Source organism: Chelonoidis abingdonii, chromosome 15 (assembly GCF_003597395.2).
Source record: "Chelonoidis abingdonii isolate Lonesome George chromosome 15, CheloAbing_2.0, whole genome shotgun sequence".
Classification (NCBI taxonomy): Eukaryota; Metazoa; Chordata; order Testudines; family Testudinidae; genus Chelonoidis; species Chelonoidis abingdonii.
This window is the reverse complement of record NC_133783.1, coordinates 26,019,426-26,026,567: the sequence shown is the minus strand read 5'-3', so window position 1 is coordinate 26,026,567 and position 7,142 is coordinate 26,019,426. Positions and strand designations below refer to the sequence as shown.

At 44.5% G+C, this 7,142-nt stretch overlaps 1 long non-coding RNA gene across 1 annotated transcript; it reads right to left on the bottom strand.

Moving 5' to 3' along the window:
- Window positions 1-2,722: 2,722 nt before the first annotated feature.
- LOC142047803 (uncharacterized) lies at window positions 2,723-6,215 on the bottom strand. Its single transcript, XR_012657059.1, has 3 exons — window positions 4,380-6,215; window positions 3,538-3,553; window positions 2,723-3,132 (listed from the first exon to the last, which is right to left on the bottom strand). It is a non-coding gene; the product is annotated as an uncharacterized LOC142047803 (long non-coding RNA).
- Between the last annotated feature and the right edge of the window lie 927 nt (window positions 6,216-7,142).

The window sequence follows — 7,142 nt, the reverse complement described above, 5'->3', positions numbered from 1 at the left end:
TCTTATGATGTGCTTGTCATACTACTCAGCAGGCTAAGGTCTCCATAGGCTAAACCTTGTTTAACTCTGTTAAATGTTGAATTGTAACTGGGTTATGCCAGCACCTTTGGCCTGTCTAGTCTATTTACATTAATACAACCAATCTCCTGAAGCCTCTTGTCCCCAGTGTGGAGCCTCTCTGCATCATCCATCAACTCCATTGCTGCTAATGTGGGGCCCCATCACATGCCCCCTACCCTGGTTTTCCCCTAGAAATAACCAGAGCCGGCTGTGTAGCCAGGGATTAGTCTAGAGTGCAAAGTGCACCTGTCACACAGAACAGAGTCTTTATTTAGGCAGCTACTTAAGTTAATTAAGAAGATCAGAGCGGCGAAGCACACACAGAAATTTTGAGCCTTAGTTAATACAGACCAATATAATTGAAATAATAGGAAATATATATATAAGAATAAGATAAGAACAGTAAAGGGGTCTCCTGTATTGTTCACAGGGCTTCCCAGAGGATTCTGGTGCAAAGCTTGTACTCACCCAGCAGTGGTCCGGGTCTTCAGCAGCATTTCGGCAGGGGGGCCTTCAGTCGCTCCACATCTTCGGCAGCACTGAAGGGCCCCTCGCCACTGCGGGGCTCGGGGCAAATTGCCCAACTTGCCTCCCCCTCTGGACGGCCCTGATTGTTCATACTTAAAATTTTACATTGTGCATACTTACAAACTTATGGAGATCATCTGACCCAAGCAGGGAAAAACAGTCAGTGGAGCATGCCACAAGAGGAAAGCGCTGGACCGGCTGCCCCATGTTATCATCCCAGTGTCCCAACTAGGGATGGGTTTGACAACCTTTTTCTTCATCTTTTTCCATTCCACCCGCATACCTCTGGGATGATATCTGATCACGCCTCAGCCCCTGTTCATATTTGGTATTGCAGGAGACCAATTTTACGGTTCCAACTCTCCATATATAGTATTTGGTTGACCATAATTATGTTTCCAACAGTTAACCCAGCCATTTGTATCAGTCCCTTTCCCAATAGTTCTGATATGTCAATGTGGTTAGCTTGTATTGCGAAAAGCCCGTAATATACTAGCATATGTTCGGTTGTGGTTTACCTGTTTATCACAGGATGCATTACTAAACTATCATGAGACATATACTACTAAATTATGTATCTTTAGGTCAAACACCTACCCTTTCATAGCCTTCAGATGAACATACAATACTCATGACTCATGGTAGCTTATGCCAACTGCGATCTTCTACTGGGCTTCACTCTAAGCCCTTTATGCTTAAACCCTATAGCCAAGCCTATTTTTAATACATATATTTTGGTTCTTCTGATTGCTATTACTACTTCAATAACTTCCCTTATTATTTCGATAAGTATACTTAGCAGATAGATTATATTTTACTCAAAAGTATAGAGCTGCCAAGAGCAGGTCAAGGGTCAATTGCTGAGTCGCTAACAGGCTTAATATACTGCAAAGGGAATCAACAAACCTGCCCTTAAATAACGAGCCAATGGGTAAGCAAAGTCTCTAAGAGGGAATACATCACTGGGGACAGTGACTGCCAAAAGATGTATTCTGTACTTCTGAGGGAATTTTGCACCAAAAAATTAAAAATTATGCACGTAATATTTTAAAATTCTGCAAATTTTATTTGTCAATAAATATATGTGGCTCCAGCATGACAGTGGGGAGCACAGGCCACTGCCTGCATTGATGTGAGAGATCACCCTGAAGCCCCCAACTCCCCCAGTACAGGGACTTGGCCGTGAGGCTGTACCTGACCCTGACACAGTGCAAGCGCTGGGCCTGCCCCAGAAACCCCCTAGGGTCCTGTCCCTCTGTGCCAGGTGCATCAGGTGTGGGTGAGCAGGCTCAGCCCAGCAGTATCCAAGTGTGGGGGGATCCAGGTGTGGGGTGAGAGGTTTCTGTGTGGGGCAATCTGGATATGGGTGGCTCAGTGGATGTACAAGGGCTCATTGGGAGGTTTGGGGTGCAGGGGCATTGGGACTCTGCAGAGGATCCAGATGAAGGTGGTTGGAACTCAGCAGAGGGGTCCGGGTGTAGGTAGGTGGGGCTTGTCAGGATGAGTGTTTGATGGGCCTGCTTAACAGGGGAGCCCTAGTTGCTGCCAAAGGGACACCACATGCCACTTCCCGCCGCAATTCCCCTATTCCCTTTTCTTTTCCATTCCCCTCTCCTGCCCTATTCCACCCCCCTTCCTTCCCACCCCATTACTCCCCATTCTCTGATTCCCTCCCCCTCTTACCCAGCCCCACTGTGGGCACTCATTGTTGCACAGAAACAGGAAGGCTTCCAGCACACAGAATGGGAGCACGCCTGGCACTAGGACCCAGGAAGCATTCAGCTGCAGAGTCAGCTGAGGTGAGAGGCAGCCTCCTTCAGCTGGGCAGCTCCATGAAATGAGGAGGGGGATAGTGGCACATAACCCAATAGCCCTCCATGCCTCACCTCTGTTGGGGGGGGAGCAATCGTCCTGATAAAACTGCACCTATGGTCATTCCCCCATGCACCCTGTCCGGCTTCCCTTTACTTACCTGCCATTTTCAGCAGGGAAGCACAGGAATTCTGCAGGAGGGCTGTTTTCTGTGGGCGCAGAGTCACTCAGAATCCCCCCAGGAGTACTTATCACATCCATGACAACTACAGACTAAAAGGGCTCAATGCCAACCCGATGCAGGCCAACATTTACTGGAAATTCTATACTGTAACTGCACTTAATTTTGACTACCATAGTCACTCCTTCATACGTGTCCTGGATAAGTCGGCCATATCTTATTCTGCTACACCGCTCCACATCAAATCAGTTCTCTTGGTACAAAAAACCATTTCTCTTGGTACACAATCTTGGGCCTTCTCAAAGTCCACATAAGCCACATTCATTTGTCATATCTCTTCTTTTAATTCCTCCATGAGGATTTGTAGTGCAAATAGGGCAACACAAAACCTGCTTTTTCCTGGCATGAATCCATATTGACCCTTCCAAATTTCAACTATTCCACACGGATGTTTTTCAATTAACTTTTCGCATAATTTCAGCACGTGATGTCAACTTAACTGGGCAACTATCACATAGTGTAATATCTTGTTTATGTTTAAAAATAGGCACCTGTGATGGAGTAGGGGCTGTCTGTGTGGGGAATGGGAGAGCAGGGGAGGACTTTAGGGGATGGATGATACCGGAGCCTGTAACCTGAGCTAGGTAAGGGAGGGGAAAGGTCAACACCTTGGCCCGGGAAGGAAGACAAAGGAAGGGAGTGGCAGGAGAGAAGCAGTTTTTGAGTTTGGCTTTTGGGGCTGTGTGGGCAGAATTCAGGGTATCCTAGCTAGGATCCAAGCACCCTGAAATCCCAGAAGGAATCGATGGAGGGGTCCTGACTGTGCCTGCAAGCTCTGCTGTAACTTGTGTTCCTGTTGTCCAATAAACCTTCTGTTTTACTGGCTGGCTAAAAGTCACTGTGGGTTCCAGGAAGAGGGGTGCAGGGCCAGACTCCCCCACACTCCGTGACAGCACCACAAAGCTTTTATACCTTTGTCATAAACAGATAGCTAAGGGTTAATGTTTCTTTTACCTGTAAAGGGTTAACGAAGGGAACCAAACACCTGACCAGAGGACCAATCAGGAAACCGGATTTTTCAAAGCTCACGAAGGGATTGTTGTGGTCTGTGTCTTATTCGTTGTCTCCTCGGCTATGAAGATTTCTACATCCAAGTCTTCTACTCTTCAGTGCCAACAAAAAAATGTTGTGAGAAAAGGTAGAAAACCATAGGCTTTATTGTTTTTTTTTTTTGTAGTTTAATGTGTGTAGTTGCTGGAATGTTAAATCTGATTTCTTTTGAATAGGTTCTTTATTCCATTTTCTTCCTTTAAGCATTGACCCTGTAGTTGTCACTGATACAGAGACTATTATGTGTTCATCTTCTTTTTTATATAAAAGCTTTTTTTAGAAAACCCTGTCTTGACGTTTTCTCCCATGGCAGCTAATGAACAAACGTGAGTAGAATTCTACTCTCTTGACTCATACAGAGGGGTAGTTTCTGACCCTCAGCAGGGAAGAAGGAGGGGGGAGGGGAGAGATACTTAATCTCTCCGTGCTTGTGTTTCAAGGACTTGAAGCTGTATCTTCCAGGGGAAGCCTGGGAGGGGGTAAAGAGGAGACAAGGGGAGGAGGTTATTTCTCTTTGTTGTAAGACTCAGGGAACGTTTTGGGGAGACCCGAGGGAGTCAGGCCCTCGAAATTCCTGGCTGGTGGCAGCGATATCAGATCTAAGCTGGTAATTAAACTTAGAGGTTTCAGGCTAGCTTCTCATTTTCTGAACGCTAAGGTTTAAATCTGAGTAGGAAGCTACGACAACCTTTCATCCAGCATTTTCCCTTTCTTAAGAAGATAAGTGAAAAAACCTGTTAGATACTTGATGCATTCCCTTTTCAAAGACTTCAACGCATCCACTAGTCCTTCATCTGGCCAGGTGCTTTCTTTTCATTTTCCTAAGTACATCTGCTGCAACCTCTTCCTCCTGCATGTAAACTATCACAACCGGGTCTGGCATACATGTTCTTAATTCCCCCCTTGCATTCTACTCATTCATCACTCTTTCAAAATAATCACGACAAACTTTGATTGTTTCACCTTTTCTTTGCAATAGACTATATTCATTTCTGATGTAAGCAAACTCATTCACATTCCTCATAATTTTCCCTCTTGTCCAGGTGAATCTATAGATGTTCTTCTCTCCCTTATATCCTCCTACTCAGTTTTACAGCTTGACACAGGCCATGCTTTTAGCTGTCAACACATCTTTTGGCCTCTTTTTTTTTGCCTCCATGTTGCCATCTTATCACTGCTGAAGCTATTTATCTGCCTCCCTTTTTATTAAGGTTACCTTTTCTTTTCCTGAACAAATTCATTAACTTCAGGATTTCAGCCCCTAGCCTCCCTTCTTATCCTGTTCAGCAATGGTTTCTATGTGTCATGTGCCACTTCCAGCAAAGTTGATTTTATTTTGAACTAGCCATTCTCTACACATCCCTGTGTAGTCAGAAAGTCTATGCATTACTGCTTCTTTAAAGGTTTTCCACCACTTAGGCCTCTCCAGTGTCCAGAGGTTCAGATGCTTCTGAGATTTCTGCATGCTGAAGTTCATAAGGAGAAGTCTGTGCTGACTTACAATGCACTTGCCAGGTATTACCTTACAGCTGATTATTCATGATCTCTCTCTTCCTCTTATTAAAAAAGAAATCAATTTGGGACTTGTGTCTTCCACTGGCATAAGTTATGAGAAAACTTCCCTCTTCTGAACGTGTGAGTTTGCAATTACAAAGTCCAGTGCCAGACAAATCTGTAAGACCACTTCCCCATAGGAGTTTCTGGTTCCAATGCCATACCCTCCATGGACTGTTTCAGATCAAGTTTTCACAGTTAAATATGTGCATTTCAATCTGCTCCAATAATTATCTTCTTGTTGCAGGGTACGTTTCCAATAAGACACAACAACTAATTTAAGAAACTCCTCTTTTACCTTTTGATCCTCTCCTAACTTTGGTGCATACCTATTTACTATGTAGATAGTTACCTCTTGCCAATGCAATTTAACCCTCATCAGTTGGTCCGACCTTCTGGTAACTTCTACCACATGGCTCAGCGTGGTTTCATCCAGAATAACTCCAACACCATTTGGGGAAGCTGAACTCCACAAATATTAGATTTTGTAAACTTCCACCAGCATCGTGGCTTTACAACCTTTCCATTTGGTCTCTTATATCCGTGCCACATTTACTCTTCTCTCTAAGTCCTCACCTAGCCTCAAACTTCTTCCAGTTAGCGTTCTTACATTCCAACACACACTTCTCAACTTACTCCCTCCTTTAATTGTTGCAGCCCTGGCCTAGTTACGATAGTCAGACAAGGCTATTGTACATCACCTGCAGGGAACGCCCTCACCCTCTTGGGAACACTTGACATGGACATCAGTTCATATGAACATATCTGACACCTTTGGCTTAAAATCAGAGTTTTCTTTCTCCTACGTGACCTGGCTGCCAATGCTGACATAAATATTTTTCTTACCTTCACGCATCAGTACACTTTAAAGGGAATAATATGATGCTTAATGTTAGGTTAACTTGAAGTCCCAATTTTTTAGGAATGTAGGTAATAGCATACAGAAAAACAAAAAAGAAAATGTCTTATAAAGTCCCGATCCTGCAAGTGCCAATACACATGCTTAACTTTATGCATTTGAATAGTCCCATTAATTTAAATTAAGTGTATGTTTGAGGGACCTACATTTCAAGTAAGGTGGAAGGATCTGACATGGCAGACAGTCTTAGTAGATTAGCTATTAGAACAGGTAACTTTATTAATGCCTAATAACAACACATCAGTAAATGTGGACCTATATAAAAGGATGGGCAGTTCAGAGGTAAGCCAGGACTATGAATGGAGAACAGCTAGAGCAGTGTTTACAACCTGCTACACAACAACATTTTAAAGGAAAGCAGAAAACAGTTGATGGGCTTCTCCAGAAGCTTTTCCACATTGTCCTTGTCTCAGTGAAGGATAAGAAGAAGAGCAAAACACTTATTTTTAGAAAAAGATGATTGCATTTAGTCTGCCCATCAGGCACTGTTAGAAGTGCGATGCTGGAGGTAGGTGTTCAGCCATTAGCCCTGGCCACAGGAGTCAGGATGGTTGGGTTCTGAGCCTTGGTCTAGCAGTGACTCATTGTACAGGTCTTAGCCCAGTCTCTGCAGGGCTCTGGAGAGGGAGGACAGTGACTGATATTACACAGCGATGTGAAGCACAGCATCTCAGTGACAGCAGGGTCTTCATGACAATAATGTTTTGTGGGTGGGGGAGCGCATGTCTCTCGCCCCCCGCTTTAATAACAAAATGGCACTCTGGGCCTGGCCCCTGAATCCTGCACAGTGAGGGCAGCAGCAGGGTTAGTGCTCATCATGTTTATGAGAATTAAATTTTGACAAAACCAGAAATAAACTTTGCCAAGAATGTTCGTGACTTTTCTGTTCTCCTGCGGCCAGAGGGACCCAAGGCTTAAGGGAGGGCAAGGAAATGGGTAGAGTCCCATAGCAATGCATAGGGCGGCTCAGGCCCGGCA